The 17,097-nt window shown below is 42.4% G+C and overlaps 1 protein-coding gene across 5 annotated transcripts in view; it reads right to left on the bottom strand.

Annotated features, from left to right (window-relative positions):
* Nucleotides 1-17,097, bottom strand: part of SLC41A2 (solute carrier family 41 member 2) — a 167,098-nt gene that overhangs the window by 145,920 nt on the left and 4,081 nt on the right. Inside the window, exon 1 of one of the 5 annotated variants that reach the window (XM_060113012.1) lies at nucleotides 2,247-2,383. The exons of 1 other annotated variant lie outside the window; for it this stretch is intronic. The gene's annotated coding sequence lies outside the window, so the exon portion shown is untranslated. Of the gene's footprint in view, nucleotides 1-1,831; nucleotides 1,910-2,099; nucleotides 2,384-17,097 lie in introns of those variants that run through there. 3 more of the 5 variants (XM_060113013.1, XM_060113014.1, XM_060113015.1) reach the window with 3 other exon arrangements.

Genomic DNA, 17,097 nt, shown 5'->3' with positions numbered 1-17,097 from the left:
TTTAGTAGTTGAAGAGCAGGACTGGACGGCTCTTCACCCACTTTGAATCAGTTGTTTATCCATTAATTCCACTTGAAAATCTCTAATTTTATTTTCCATAATGTTTCCGAAATTTGGTAGTGTACTTTAGAACAGTCATAAAAGAAAAATGAGCTTGAATTCCTGGGAGGCACACATCATGTCTTTTTCAGTGGTTTTTGTACGGAAGACCTGAGGCTGATGCTGAATTTGTGTGCGCTCAGAAATTAAGCACGAAATAGGCAAAGTAGCATTCATTCAGCGGCAAGTGGCTCTTAACTTCAGCGCCATAAAAGATACTTATTTGCCACCCAAATATGAATATAGCTGTAATAAAGACTACACAAACTTAGGATAATAAGATCTTCTACTTTGCCTGAGAAGTATACGAAATTTTAATTGAGTAATTGGTGTTCGCTATTTTTTATTAGTTTGCTTGGCTAGCCACCAAAATAAATTATTTGTAATTAAAGCGATAACCGGGACTTTCCAAACCAAGCACAGAATACATGAAAATGCTAACTGTGTGTGTTCTCTCTTGACTTTGGTCATGAACACACTTTTTGTGGCTTTTCTCAAAATACCAGAAAGGGTAAAGGGGCAGTAAGGCACCCAAGAAATGACAGTTAGCATATTCTGACAGACTTAAATGGCACTTATTCACTTCCCCCAAGTAGAAGCATTATGTTGCTTGGTATCAGGTTGGTTGGGTTTTTCGGTCAGTGTTCGTCCCCCAAACCTAGAATTTTTTAAATATAATTCAACAGTAAAAAGACAACCCAATTAAAATATGGGCAAAAGATCTGAATAGACATTTCTCCAAAGCAGATACACAAGTGGCCAATAAGCACATGAAAAGATGCTCAACATAATTCATCATAAAGAAATGCAAATCAACATTACTTCATACCCACCAGTCTGTAATAAAAACTAGCAAATAGTCAATAACAAGTGTTGGTGAGAATGTGAAGAAACTGGAACCCTCATACACGGTTTGATGAGAATGTAAAATGGTGCAGCTACTTTGGAAAAGTCTGACAGTTCCTGAAAAAGTTAAATATACAGACCCAAAAGAATGAAAATCATATGCCCACATAAAAACTTGTACACAAATGTTCACAGCAGCATTACTCACAATGGCCAAAAAGTAGAAACATCCTTAATGTCCATCAACTGAAAATGGATAAACAAAATGTGGTATTGTGGTACACCAATACAATGGAATACTATCCAGCCATAAAAAATAAGTACTGATACATGCTATACATGGATAAACCTTGAAAACATGCTGTGTGAAGGAAGCCAGACACTAAAAGCCACATAATGTATGATTCCACTTATATGAAACTTACAGAATAGGCAAATCCATAGAGACGGAAAGGAGATTAGTGGTCGCCAGGGGGTGGGATAAGGAGGGAATGAGGAGTGACTTTTAATGGGTATAGGGCTTCATTCTGGGGTGATGAACTGTTCTGCATGGTGGTGATAGTTGCAAAACTCGGTGAAAATACTAAAGGCCGCGCTTTAAAAGGATGAATTTTATGGTATGTGAACTATATCTCAATTAAAAAAAAATTCTTCATTTACAGAAAGAAATTACATAGACACGTAATATACCTACAAATGTATATTACATACATATATGTATTCTCTTTCTATGAATCAACGTTTGGGGTTTTTTTAGTTGAGATATATTTCACATATATAAAGAAAGGAATGAAAGAACACGGTGACACGGAGCAATTGTGAGCCCTAAAGCCTTGGATATGGGGTGTGCCCCAGCCTGACTCGCAGGGTCTCCATCCGTCCTCACCTTCCACTCATCACTCAGCCACCACCCGCTGTCCGGTCCACTGTCAGGGCCGGGGACGACCCACCACGGCTGCTCGGCTCCGTTGCGGGCGCCCAGGGCCGGCCAGCCCTCCCGCCCGAGGTGGGGCTGCCGCGACGGGCCGGGCTCGGGCGCTGCCTGTGGGCCCGGAGGGGACACGGCGGCTCGGGCGGGCCCCGCCGCTCGGCCGCTCCCCCTGCCCTGGCCTCCCTACGCCCCGGCCGCCGGGTCTCAAGCCTCCCTCCAGTACCTGGGATGCGCCCGAACCCCGCGCCGCGGCCAAAGCCGAGACTTTCCCTCCATTATCACCTGCCCCGGAAAGCGGTGCGAGGAGAGGGGACCCCGCCTCCTCAGACGCGACCGAGGCACCGTGGCAGGGGACGGAAGGGGCATTCACCTAGTCCCCCCGCGGCGGCGGCGACGGCTGCCCAGCGTCCGTGGCTCCTTCCTCTGGCGCGCCTCCTCGCGCCGTCGCACCCCGCGGTGACAGCCCCGGAGCCGGCGCCCTCCGCCCGCGGGCTTCCAGCCGCCCGCCCCGCCCCCGCGCGGCCGCCCAGCGCAGGCGCAGCCGCGCCGCCGCCCCGGGGAAAGCGAGAGCCTGGTGATGTGGCCGCTGGGTTGGCGACCTGGAGCGCGAGCGCCGCCTTCTCCCGGACCTTTGGCCGCAACCTGACGAACGCGGGCCGAGAACCCGATAGGGCAGAGCAAAAGGGGACTATTTCAAGGGAGGCTACTCAGCAGAGAAGAGCTGTGGCCTTCCTTGTTCGTCAGCCCCCTCCATCCCCACCGACCCACGCACATCCACATCGCTGGCTGCTCCTCGGTCCGAGCCCCCAAATCTATGACTCATGATTTCTGTTCTCAGACCAGGGACCTCCTTCTGGCTGTCTTCGTATTTCCTTCTCGCAGGCCAGGGTTAAAACTGTGTAAGCCTTTCTTAAGAGCGGTGCAGAATGGGCTTGATCCGAGGTAGGAGAGAAGGGGAGCGGCCCCCAGGAGAATGAGATTTAGGGCAGCTCCCGGCAGTGGGAGAGAGGTGTACAGGCAAAGTGCGTGGGCCCTGTGGAGGTGTCTGGAATGCCACACTTTTCAAGCTTGCCCGTGTTTGTTTTGTAGTGTATGTAAAAGTGAGCCACAGTTTGCAACGTAAAGCCGAGAACTCGTGTATTTTATTTAACAACTATCTTTTGCAGGTAATGGGCAACGCCGCGGAGGTATTCCAGTGACCCAAACAAAGGTTTCCGTCCTCAGGCTCTTCTAAAAGAAAGACTGTCAGTTAAAAAATTAAACAGCAAATGACACTTCCCCAAATCAAAGCTTCCACCAACTCTAAGTCACTCCAATGATTTAGTAGCAGATTTTCAGGTGCTAAAGGATATCAGAGAGTACATTTATCCCGTTTGTTTCTTCTGCTTTGCCATCAGAGTTTTGACCTTCACCTTCAGAGTGCTTCTGTATCAGTCTTGGCCATCTGGGGTAATGCTTTTTTTTTTTTTTTTTTTTTTTTTTTTTTGCGGTATGTGGGCCTCTCACTGCTGTGGCCTCTCCCGTTGCGGAGCACAGGCTCCGGACGCGCAGGCTCAGCAGCCATGGCTCACGGGCCTAGCCTCTCCGCGGCATGTGGGATCTTCCCGGACCAGGGCATGAACCCGTGTCCCCTGCATCGGCAGGCAGACTCTCAACCACTGCGCCACCAGGGAAGGGAAGCCCTGGAGTAATGCTTTTTATAATGGCCCATGCAAGTGTTCTTCACCCCAGAACACCATTAGGAAAGAAAGTATAATTGCAAGGAATATGGAAAAACAGTGTTTTGACTGCCTTTTCAAGTGGTTTCTGTTCTTAATGCTTTGAATTGCATATCACTCAGAGGTAATTAGCTGCTGTTGAAAGTTTGCCAGAAGTAAAAGTTCCAAAAAGATGTGTTCCTCCTCTGGGTCCTGCAGTCTTTCAAGATTTCTGCGCAAAGCATACAGAGGAGAGGCCACCCTCTACTGGCTTTGAAAATTCTACCAACATTTCTTCTCAGAGAGCCGATGGCTTCCATTGCCCTGAATTTCATTAGTCGTCACGTATGTAGCAACCTTCTGCTTATACAGCACGCTTCGTTCTGTATGCCACAACATAGAGTATACTTTTTTAGTTATTTTAAGCTTCAAGCTGGAATCCAAATTTAAATTAAGTTTCAACCCTGAAAATAGCTCAGGGTGGAAGCTGACCAAGAGCTACCCCCTTCTGAAAAGTTAGGTCCCGATGTGTGCAGGCAACATCACATTACTAGTTCATCTTCTACCTGACAGCTGGCAACCCTAAATGTGAAGCAAGTGACTTAGAGTGGAGGATATGTAGTAATCACTGTTGGATGATTGCTAGAGAAAAGGCTGGGAGTTATGAAAGTGTGTAACAAAGGAACCTGTCTGTTCTAGCAGATAAGAAAGATCTCTTTGAGGAAGTGACATTTAATCTGAGCCTTGAAGAATAAAGAGGAGGAGGCCCAGCAACAAAGGGAAGGGGGTGGGGTGGGGAGTGTGCCCTTGAAGCTACAGAAACTGCGGATTTGAAGGCCCTTTGGTAGGAAGTGGTTTCACCTGTGGAGGCCTGGGATAGGGCCACTGTGGCCAGAGTGAGATGGCTCGTTCTGCAGGACAGGCCGGCAGGAGCCTTGAGGGCCACGCTGAGGACTTTGGATTTATTCCTTAAGACAAAAGGAAGCCACTGAAGCGTTGGAGAGGGTCCATTTGGACATGATCAGAGTTGTATTTATGAAACACATTGCTGGTCATAGTGTGGACCAGGAATAGGAAGGGAACAGCAGAGGAGGCGTGAAGGCCAGTTTGTGGGCAATGGGGATTAGGAGGTAGTGGGTCAAAGAAATTGATCAGGGTTAGAACTGCAAAGGCTTGATCTTTGACTGTGTGTGGAAGGTGAAGGAGGGAAAAGTGTCCAAAAATGACTCCCAGGTTTCTGGCTTGAGCTTATCCTACTCCCTGAGAGGGAGAACCTGGAGGAGGAAGACTAAAGGGGACCATTCTGAGTTGCTTTGGATATGCTGGGTTTGCAGTCTCTATGAGCTATCCAAGTGAAGATGCTGCGTATATATTTGGAAAATAAATCTGGAACTCAAAGTAGAGATCTGGACTGAAGATAAAGCTAAATTTTAAGAGAACAGGGAATATGACTTGTTTGTAAGAATTTAACCTCTAAGGTTTAGAGAAGATGAGCAGAAGCAAAGGGAATCTAAATTTACTACTTGTGAGACGCTTCACAGAGGTTATTTTATTTAATCCTCACCCCCTACGAGGGTGGTGTTATAATGCCGGTTTTCAGATGAGGAAACTAAGGGTTAAATCCTTGCTCAAAATTACTTAAACTCCCAACTAAATAAGAATCTCTGCGGGTAGTCTTGATGATCACGGAGGTTCAAGAACCACCCTGTGGACTGTTTAAAAGTGGTCCCACAAACCATATAAAACACTCATAAAGAAAAGAGGATTAGAGGAAAGCATGATTCAGAGGACATGCAGCCCATGCAACCCATGTTTGCAGACATATGTCCCAGTTCTTCCCCCTCCCCTGCGTCCTACAATATTCACACTCCTCCCAGGAATCTCTAGAACATTCATTTGTTCATTCAATCAACAAGTAGTCATGGTAGACCTACTATTTGCCAAATAATCATAATAGTAGTCATTCATTCATTTACAAATATTTACTGAGCACTTACTTACCCAATGCCATGCTGCCTCTGTTCTGTGCTCTGGGAATAGAGCAGTGACCAAAATGAACAAACGCCTGCCTTACAGAGTTCACGTTCAAGTGGAGAAAGACAACAAACAAACAGACATATGCTTGTATATGTATATTGATAGATAGACAGATGTATATCCCATATGGTGGTAACTACTATGAAGACAAAGAAAACATGGTAAGGAGTTGGAGAGTTTGGGGGCAGGTTGTGGGGATGTGTAGACAGAAAGGGAGACTTTCTGTCTATAGGGTGATCCAGGGAGGTCTCGCAGGTCTGAACAGAAAGGAGTGAGGGAAGAGCTCTGCTACCTGGGAAGTACAGCAAGCACAAAGGTCCTGAGGCAGAAGTGTGTTTGTTGTGTTCAAGAGACAGCAGAGCCCTGTGTGGCTGGAGTGATGTGATCAAGGGGAGAGTGGTCACAGGTGCAGGCAGAGCAGTGGCTGGAGGCAGGTCACGAGGCTTGCAGGCCATGGTGAGGTCTTTGGCTTTCACTCTGGGTGAGACAGGAGGCACTGAAGGGCTCTGAGCAGAGAAGCGGTTTAGGGTTCAACGGGATCCCTGGTGGAGGACTGAATGAGACTGTGAGAAGAAAGTCAGGAGACAGGAATGAGGTCACCTGGTGAGGTCTCGCTGTTCTAATCGCCTTGTCGGGGTGAACTCACCCAGTCTTCGTGACAACTCTCTACGTTAAGTACTGCTGTTATTCCTACTTTATGGGTGAGTAACTGAGCCATTACAGTGTGCCTCAGATTCCACAGCTATAAAATGGGGATAATAAGACTCCTGAGTTTACCACTGCATTGTCTGTCAGGGAAGACAGACAACTCAGTAAACAATTACAACAATATCTGGAGCTGTGAGGGAGAGTCTGAGGGGCTGCAGTTGTACAAAGCAGCAGCATCTTCCAAAGTTTGGGGGGAGGGAGGACAGGCAGGAGTCAGGGAAGACTTACCAGAAGAAGTGATAGTGAGCTGAAATCTAAAGGATCAATAGTTAAAGTAAAAGCCATTTTAGGAGGTAGGATAGGAAAGGAAGGAGAGTATCCCAGGCAGACAGAACTACTTATGCAAAAAAGAGGCAGGGGGTGGGGGGGGCTTCCCTGGTGGCGCAGTGGTTGGGAGTCCGCCTGCCGATGCAGGGGATGCGGGTTCGTGCCCCGCTCCGGGAAGATCCCACATGCTGTGGAGCAGCTGGGCCCGTGAGCCATGGCTGCTGAGCCTGCGCGTCCGGAGCCTGTGCTCTGCAACGGGAGAGGCCGCAGCAGTGAGAGGCCCGGGTACCGCAAAAAAAAAAAAAAAAAAAAAAAAAAAAAAAAAGAGGGGGGACAGGGCTTTTAAGGAATTGAAGAATTTCAGTGTGACATTTGTATCTCTTTTAGAACACCTTGTTGATGGGTCCCTATTGAGAGTTTTCCTCCACGAGCTCATGGTAATGTTTCAAGGGTTCCCTATTCCTGGTGTCTTTAGAACGTATCTCTGAGAAAGCAGAGGTCGGCTATCCTGGAATACTCATCAGGGCCCTGTCGTTCCTCAACCATGTCCATGGGTTCCTGCCTCCCAGCTTCGGGGCTTGGTGTTCTCATTAACTAGGACACTCCATTCTCCCATAAGCCTTCCCGGGTCTGCACCCACCATCTGAACTCAGGGTCTTCACTCTTTGCTTCCATGACGGCCAGTGAAGGGCATGATCATGGCACTTAATTAAAATACCAGGTTGGAAATGTTTACTTATCTGTCCATCGTTCTACTAGGTTGTCAGCAGGGCCTTTAAATCTCAGACCAGCACACTGTTGTTAGCCTTGAACAGATACTCAATAATTTTCACCCTGAAGTGAATAAATAAATACATTTTAATTGACCTTCCTTTACTTTTAGTGGTGCTGCTACCAGGATTTTGATTTTCTGTTCCAGTTCCACTCCCAGCAGAATTATTAATAGATTTTATTTTTTTTAATTTTTAAAATAAATTTATTTATTTATTTTTGGCTGTGTTGGGTCTTCATTGCTGCGCACGGGCTTTCTCTAGTTGCAGCGAGCAGGGGCTACTCTTCGTTGCGGTGCGCGGCCTTCTCATTGCAGTGGCTTCTCTTGTTGCAGAGCACGGGCTCTAGGCACATGGTCTTCAGTAGTTGTGGCACGCAGGCTCAGTAGTTGTGGCTTGCAGGCTGTAGCATGCAGGCTCAATAGTTGTGACGTACGGACTTAGTTGCTCCGGGCATGTGGGATCTTCCCAGACCAGGGCTCGCACCCATGTACCCTGCATTGGCAGGTGGAACAACTGCGCCACCAGGGAAGTCCCTTAATAGATTTTAAAATGTAATTATATATGGCATTGTTCTGGCTCCTTGAATCTGACTTTTCGGATTTTGTTGGGAGACAATTTTTCTGTAACACTGGATGCTGATGGCTGAGATATTTTTCAGGGACATCTGGGTATTGACTATTATTCTGGGGATGAGGATGTGGCCTTGCTGATACTGTTTGGTTTAAGGACCTGGAAAACCCAATATTTGTTTTTGGGTTTTTTAAATTAATTAATTAATTAATTAATTAATTAATGGCTGTGTTGGGTCTTCATTGCTGCGTGCGGGCTTTCTCTAGTTGCGGCGAGTGGAGGCTACTCTTCACTGTGGTATTCGGGCTTCTCATTGTGGTGGCTTCTCTTGTTGCGGAGCACGGGCTCTAGGTGCACGGGCTTCAGTAGTTGTGGCATGCAGGCTCAGTAGTTGTGGCTTGTGGGCTCTAGAACTCAGGCTCAGTAGCTGTGGTGCACAGGCTTAGTTGCTCCATGGCATGTCGCATCTTCCCAGACCAGGGCTCGAACCGTGTCCCCTGTATTGGCAGGCGGATACTTAACCACTGTGCCACCAGGGAAGTCCAAACCCAATATTGTGACCATTCCCTTAAATGGATGCTCATATATCCTCCACCCCCACGAAAATACTGTATAAAACCATTCATAGATACAGACTCACATATCTAGAGAACAGACTTGTGGTTGCCAAGGGGGAGGTGGGGTAAGGGAGGGATGGAGTGGGCATTTGGGATTAGCAGATGCAAACTATTATATATAGGATGGATAAACAACAAGGTCCTACTGTATAGCACAGGGAACTATATTCAATATCCTGTGATAAACCATAATGGAAAAGAATATGAAAAAGAATATATATATGTATAACTGAATCACTTTGCTGTACAGCAGAAATAAACATAGCATTGTAAATCAACTATACTTCAATAAAATTAATTTTTTTTTTTTTTTTTTTTTGTGGTATGTGGGCCTCTCACTGTTGTGGCCTCTCCCGTTGCGGAGCACAGGCTCCGGACGCGCAGGTTCAGCGGCCATGGCTCACGGGCCCAGCCGCTCCACGGCATGCGGGATCCTTCCGGACTGGGGCATGAACCCGTGTCCCCTGCATCAGCAGGCAGACTCTCAACCACTGCGCCACCAGGGAAGCCCAATAAATTTTTAAAAAAACTGTTCATAGCAGCTTTCTCATAGTTGTCTAAGACTAGAAATAATCAAAAGTTCATCATAGGAGAATGGAAAAACTAATTTAATAATAGAATTACTCCACAATGAAATGAAACAAATTATGGATATGCTTAACAAAATGGATGAATCTCACTGACACTATGCTGAAAGAGAGAGGGCCTTGACAGAAAAAATATACATACTATGCATATTTGTTTTCCATTGCTGCTGTGACAAATTACCACAAACTTAGTGCCTTAAAACAAAACATTTGTTATCTTATAGTTCTGTAAGTTAGAAGTCCAAAATGAATCTCACTGAACCAAAAGTAAGGTGTTAGCAGGGCTGCATTTCTTCTGGGGGCTCTCTTCTAGGGGAGAATCCTTTCCCAGCTTCTAGAGGCAGACCTCACTCCTTGGTTTGTGGCCCCCTTCCTCTGTCTTCAAAGGCAGCAGAGTACACAGTGTCTCTGACCCTCCTTCCATCCTCACATCTCTTTGACTCTTTTCTGCCTCCTTCTTCCACTTTTAAGGACCCTTGTGAGTACATTGGGCCTACCCAGACAATTCAGGATTATCTCCCTATTTTAAAGTCAGCTGATTAGCAACCTTAATTCCCTTTTGCCACGTAACGTGTTTTGAATAAATATATTGAGAATAATGAAAGTCAGATTTCCAGTGGTACTCTGCTAAACTGGTTCTCTTGGTGGGGGGGTAAAAAAAAACCAAACTTGATTTGCAGCATTTGCCAATTGCGATGGTATAAATGCTCCCATAGATGATTTCAGACAACAACCAGCTCACAAAATTACAAATAGCTAGGAATCAGCCCTCATGAGCTGGTTCATGCTGGTTCCAACACGTTGCTGCAAGTTTCTCATTCTTGAAGCTTTTAAACATAGATAAATATAGAAGTAAATACAGATATATTGTGGATAAGAGAGTGTATGTGTGTGTTTCCTTGCCCTCTACAATGGGAAGGCCTAAAAGCTAGGACACATCAGTAGCAATTAACACACCTAGCTAACTAACACATTCAGATCTTACTTTCTAAATATCATTCTCAACATTAAAAGGAACCAGTGCTCCTTGGAGAAAAGGTTAATTCCAGGGCTGGGACAGGGAAAGTATAAAATGAATCTGCAATAACTTGTACCAGAAATTAAGGAAGTGCTCAAAGAATGATGGGGATACATAAAAAGGAGAGATTTGCAAATTGAAAAGGCTCCTGCTGGGACAATTTTAGTATCAAAATAAATTATAATAGTAATGGATGAAAGCCCATTAAATAAAATAAAAATCCATGAGTCACACAGGTATAAATAAGTGAATAAATAAGTAAATAGGAGAAGAGAAAGCTCTTTCTCACAATAGAGTACCAACTAATACATAGAAAATCATCAATAGATGTAAAAATTAAGGAGTGAAAGTTTAATGAGACGGTATGTTTACATATCTCCCCACAGATACTTGTTAATTGAAAATAAATAAGTAGTAACTTGACAGTGCAGAAATTTCACAAACACCTTAACCAAGTGATCAAAGTTAACATCACCAGTAACGAGGCAAAACTACATCATGTGCCTCCTGATATGATGGACTGAGAAGGACCTAGTATCACCTCTGTGGTTTATTTGCGAAAAATATATAATTTGAGTCTAACTGCAAAGAAACAGGAGAGAGACCCAAATTGAGGGACAGTCTATGAAATCTCTGGTCTATCCTCTTCAAAAATGTCAAAGTCATAAAAGAAAAAATGACTGAGAAACTGTCACAGATTAATAGAGAGACTGAATGCAGTGCATGCTCTTGTGCTGGATCCTCGACTGGCAAAAAAAAGTTATAAAGGACAGTATTGAGACAATTAAAGCTTGAATACAAACAATGGGTTACATAGTGGTACTATATTCATGTTAAACTGTCTGATTTGTTCATTGTACTCTGGTTATGTAAGAAAATATCCTTAGGATTTATACACTGAAGTATTTATAGGTTAAACAGAGTAGGAAGTCTACAATTTGCCCTTGAATTATTCAAAAAAAGGATTGTGTTGTATGGTGTGGGGAGAGAAAGAGAAAAATATGACAAAGCAAAAAACAAATGGAGCAAAATATATCCATTTTTGAATCTGGGTAAATGGTTTACAGGGGTTATAATACTGTTGCAACTTGTCTATAAATCAGAAATTTTATCCCCAAAAAAGTGACAAAAAATTGAGATGGGGGAACAGGGATGTAAAGAGTTATTTTGGTAACATCCCGCCAGTGCAGAGGTAAAAGCCATACAAAAACGTGCTGGTTCTGCTTCTGCTTTCTGTAGCCACCCCTCTTTTGATACCTTCTGTATTCTTGGCTAAAAAAAATCAGGAACTTCTAGCTAGTGTGTAGGTGGTCTGTTTGGGCAGCTTCAAAGGAAGACAGCTTCTGTGAAAATGAAAGTATTCATTTCAAAATAATAGAGATCCCTCTGTCCTGGATGGCAATTTGGGGGGCCCGTCATAGTTTATATCAGAATGTCTAAACTTGCAAAGTGTTCTTAACATAAGATAGATGAAAGAGGTAGTGTAGGATGAGAAAAAGGGAACAGTACAAACTGTACACAATTTACCAATGTTTTAAAAAAAAAAAAGTTTCCTTCCAGTCCTCTCTCAGGAGTTAACTCATGGGTGTTACTTCTGGTTCATTAATATTTAGCAGAATTTAACACAGATCTCATTTGTACCATAGTATGGATAGAACTTTGACAAAGAAACGACACCTTGCACTGTATACAAAATTCAAACCTTAAAACATTTTTTTCCTAAATTCCAGCAGGTGAGGAAGAGAATCAAGGTTTAAGCCAGTTTATTTAAGGTGGCTACTCTTCCGAACTAGAAATAAAATCCTGTTCCCCATGCCTCCCTACTCCCTCCCCCTGCGTGAACATTTTATGTTGCTAGAAAATAAGGCATTTCTTTGACACAAATGTTTGATTTTATCCGTAGCATGAAATGGATGAATTATGAGGCTAACCAAAATAAATTATTTGCAATGTAATTACACCATAATTTTCAGCATTAAAATATCCATGTCTTTAGAGATAAAATAGTTTTGATTTGCAAAACTGGGTAATTAAATTAAACAGATAATTGTTTCTATGGGCCTGAGAGCCAGGTAATAACAACTTGAAAAGCTACCAACATAAATAATCAGTTTGGTTAGTCTGCTGAAGATAAAAAATGAGTAAAATTTACCTCTTGGGAAAAAACTCTCAAAATAATAAATCCCAAATATTATTGGCTGCAGTCAACATGTGGATGCCTCCCTAATTTCCTTTGCACCCTCTCCGTATAACAGCAGCTCTGCCTTCTGGGTGATATTGACCCACCTACCCCCAGCTGGAGGGGTAGGCCCTGATTTGCCTAAACCAATTAGGGTCATCTTAATGGTCTCAGCTAATTCAATGGCGGGCCCACAGCCCAAGTTGTTTATTTTACATTTTAATTTTTGGATAGCAATCTTAATTCCAATTTCTTGGACAAGTTTTAAGGTAACACCCAATCAGCAATCAGGGGCTGCTTCCCGTCTCTCATGATTAGAGCTTGCCCATGATAATAACTATAACCTATATGCAGGTCAACCAACAAGTTTCTTATATTTATATGCCTTTTAAGTATCTTAAAATGTAACAGTTCATCTTCTTTTTGTATGATTTTCCCTTTGAAGAAAACAGAAATTTAACCTGTAGAATTTCCCATATTCTAGATTAGGCTGATTGCTTCCTTGAGTAGTTTCACTTATCCCTCTATTCCTCATATTTCCTATAAAATGGTAGTTAGAACTAGGCGCTTGATTTAGAAAAGTTGTCATTATTTTACAAAACATATTAGGTGGTACTGTGCACTTCCTAATGCATTAAGGCAGCAGGGCACAAACTGGTTGGTCACACTTTTAGTGATGTCAGAATGGTTGGCAGATCCAGATTTTGTCAGTTCGGGCTAGTGGGAATTTCTGGAGTTAGTTCCAGGTTCCTTTTGACATGACCCCAATAGTCTTTGAGCGCTTCCTTGTTTTCTGGCTCCATAGGTGTCCCAGGTTTATATTTCCTGACCCAGACTTGAAATCAGCCATTTGTCTAAGAAACTCTATTCCTTTTAGTGGGGAAAGGTATTTAACAGGCACCATCTGGGCTCAGGGATACTTGTATGGTGGGTTGCTATTTTTTCTAGACCTTCCAGTGGAACAAGCTAGGGAATACGTAGTTTTTCAGAAAGAGAAAAGGAAACCATGAATTTATACAGATATTGCCAATTCAAATTTAAGATTACAGGAGGGTTTTGCTTTTATTTCTTTTCTCTTGAACAAAAAATCTAAGCAGCAAATGGTGTTAATATAATTACTTATTTGCTCTATCTAAAATATTTACATAGCAGTTTCAAAATAACCATACCAATAGTAGTACGAAAAATTAAGATGATTGAATACAATTTAAGATTTCTCTGAGGGTATGTAGCTATTGTCATCATCCTTAAGATACATCTTACTAAGGATGTACCGTCCAAATATTGAGGTTTAAAGTCGCCTAAAATAATTCTTTTCTGTGTTGTTAGGCTACAAACTTGATATATAGTTAAATTCAGTTATTTCAGTCTGTTTTCAGTTTTGGGTGGGGATTTTCTTTCCTTTTGTATTTAATTTTTTTTAAAGTATAAAGTATTTACATGATTCCAAAGACAAAACTATAAAACAGTGCATTTGGAGAAGGCTAATACCTTCCCTGTTTCTTCCTTTCCCCTATAGGTTACTATTTCATTCTTTTTTGGCTTATCCTCCATTGCTTCTTTTTGAAGACATAAGTATATGTGCATATGTATGTGTGTGTGCATGTATATAAACATATATAGGTATTTCCCTCATTTTATTACACAAAAGGCTGCATATTATAAACACTCTTGCATTTGCTTTATTCACTTATCAATATATCCAGAAAATCACTCCATAGCAGGATATACATATTTTTCTCATCTTTTTTTTTTTTTTTTTTTTTTTCTTTTTGCGGTATGTGGGCCTCTCACTGTTGTGGCCTCTCCCGCTGCGGAGCACAGGCTCCGGACGCGCAGGCCCAGCGGCCATGGCCCACGGGCCCAGCCGCTCCGCGGCATATGGGATCCTCCCAGACCGGGGCACGAACCCGCATCCCCTGCATCGGCAGGCGGACTCTCAACCACTGCGCCACCAGGGAGGCCCTCTCATCTTTTACATTGCATAGTATTCCATTTTGTGTTTATTCAACTAGATCCCCAATGATAGACATCTAGGTTATTTTAATTTTTACTATTGCAAATAGTGCCACAGTGTGTATGTTATCTTGAATTTTTTCCCAGAGTATTGATAGGAATTTCTGGGTATAAAGGTAAATGCATATGTGTAATTTTACTAGATAATGCCTATTCCTTCCCATAGCAACTCTACCATTTTGCATTCCCAACATTAGTGTATGACAATGTCTGGATCCCCACAACTTTGCCGGTAGGTATGTTGTAATTTTTTATTCTTGCCTTTCTGATAGATGAGAAATGGTTCTCCAGTGTCATTTTCTTTTGTGTGTTTGTTTGTTTAATATGAGTTTGAGCACCTTTTTTTGTTATATATGCTTGAGCATTATTTGTATTTCTATTTCTGTGAATTGTTGGTTCATTTCTCCAACCCGTTTTCCCGTGGAGTTATTGGTCTTTTTCTTCTCAGTTTTTAGAAGCTTTTAATGTTATGAGTATTGACACTTCCCAGTGAGATAAGTTGGAAGTCTTGTTTTCAAGTTTGTCATTTGCCTTTTTACATTGCTTATGCTGATTTTTGTTATATAAAATTTATTTTTGAATTTTTATATAGTCAAATCATGGATTTTTTCTCTTACTGCTTCTATATTTTGAATGATAGTTAAGAAAAATTTCCCCATCGATTCCAGTTGTAAAGAAAATGTTTTCTCCCTCCCTCCTTCTCTCTCTCTCTCTCTCTCTCTCTCTCTCTCTCAGTACTTTTAAGGTTTCATTTTTAAAATTTGAATCTCTAATACATTTTGAATTTATTTGGATGCATAGTGTGTGGAATGGATGCAAATTTCCCTTTTTTTTCCAAATGGCTATTCTTTTGTTCCAATGCCACTTATTAAAAAGCCCATCTTCTCCCTACTGATCTGAGATGCTCCCATTATCTACACCAAATTTCCCAGTGCTCTGGGATCTCCTTCTGAGTTTTCTTTTTTGTCCCCTCTTTTGTTTGTGTACCAATACTGTTTTTAATTATTATGCAGACTTTATGTTTTTAATATCTACCAGGGGTAGCTCCCCCTTCCCACTATAGCTTTTCCTTTTCAGAGTCTCCCTGCTGCTACTGTTTGTTCATCTTTTTGCATGAACTTTATAATCTCTCAAAGAGAAAAAAATATCTTTTGGTATTTATATTAGGATTGGGAAAATTTCATAGTGTACTTTAGGAGATTGACATGTTTTGACGTTGAATCTTTCTATCCAAGACCATGGATTATCTATGTTATATCGTTCCATTTACTGAAATCTGTTTTTTATATTTCCAGAATGTTTTATGGTTTTCTTCATACATTTTTTGCAGATTTCTTGTTAAGTTTATGACGAGGTATTTTATCTTATTCCTCTTATAAATGGGTTTTCCCTTCCACTATATTTTCAGACTGGGTGGCATTTTTGTGTGTTTATTTTATTTCTTGCTACTTTACCAAATTCTCTTGTTAGTAGCAGTTTTTCTGATGCTTCCCCCACTCCCACCCCCTGGTATACTGTCATAACATCTGCATCTAGAAATAGTCTTACTTCATGCTTTCGAATTCTTGTTTCTCACTGTTTCCTCTTATGTAACTGTTTTGGCTAACATTGCCAATTCAGTGTTTAGGTACTAGTGAAGACTCTGAACATCCTTGTACTTCGTCTAGAGACTTCAGCAGGAAAGCCCTGTATTTCCCCGTTAAGTTAAATGCTGATTTGGGGGCAGAGGTATACACATTTTATCATGCATAATGGGTATCAATTTTCATCTTACTGAATGTTGAATTTTGTCAAACATCTTTTTAACATCTATAGAGATGATTATGTGATTTTTCTTCTTAATTCTGTTAAACTGATGTATTATATTAATGACTATACTACTATTTTAATAAATATACTAATTTCTCCTGGAATCAGCATCTCTTGTATGGCATCTATTTTTTAATGTGCTCTTGGATTCTGTTTGCTAATACTTAATGTGTTGCATCAGTGTTCATAACTAAGACTGGTCTTGAGTAAAGGCTGGCAGTGCCTCACCCATACCATGTTGGCACTTACTATTTGTGTACACATCTGCCCAGTTTTCAATGGCCAGCATTTACAACTCTTTGCCTGAAGATATTCTCTGGCCAGTGGAGCCCACTTAACTAGAGAGCAAGGAGCAGGCCAGAAATGCTGGGAAATTTGCACCCCCTTGGAGCAGCCCTCAACCAATGACTAACATGAGCTGGTGGATAAATACCTAGGCTCACCCAGGATAACTCTGGGAATTCCCCAGCAGGATTAAGTTCCAGTTGCCCTTAGCCACAATTTGCTTGACAGTAACACATTATTGGTTCCCTTCCTTCCTCATTTCTCTTTCCCCCTCTGGCTCCCAAGCTACTTGCCCTTGAACCTCGCCTCTAGATTGGCTTTCTAGGGAAATCCAATTAAGCCAGGTGTATAATTTTCTTCTTCTTCTTCTTCTTTTTAACTTTATTTATTTATATTTATTTATTTTTGGCTGCATTGGGTCTTCGTTGCTGTGCACGGGCTTTCTCTAGTTGCGGTGAGCAGGGGCTACTCTTCATTGCGGTGCGCGGGCTTCTCATTGCGGTGGCTTCTCCTGTTGTGGAGCATGGGCTCTAGGTGCACGGGCTTCAGTAGTTGTAGCATGTGGGCTCAGTAGTTGTGGCTCGCGGGCTCTAGAGCGCAGGCTCAGTAGTTGTGGTGCACAGGCTTAGTTGCTCCACAGCATGTGGGATCTTGCTGG

Source organism: Mesoplodon densirostris, chromosome 11, assembly GCF_025265405.1.
Source record: "Mesoplodon densirostris isolate mMesDen1 chromosome 11, mMesDen1 primary haplotype, whole genome shotgun sequence".
NCBI classification, from domain to species: domain Eukaryota; kingdom Metazoa; phylum Chordata; class Mammalia; order Artiodactyla; family Ziphiidae; genus Mesoplodon; species Mesoplodon densirostris.
The sequence above is the reverse complement of the archived record's forward strand: the minus strand, read 5'-3'. Positions and strand labels throughout refer to the sequence as shown.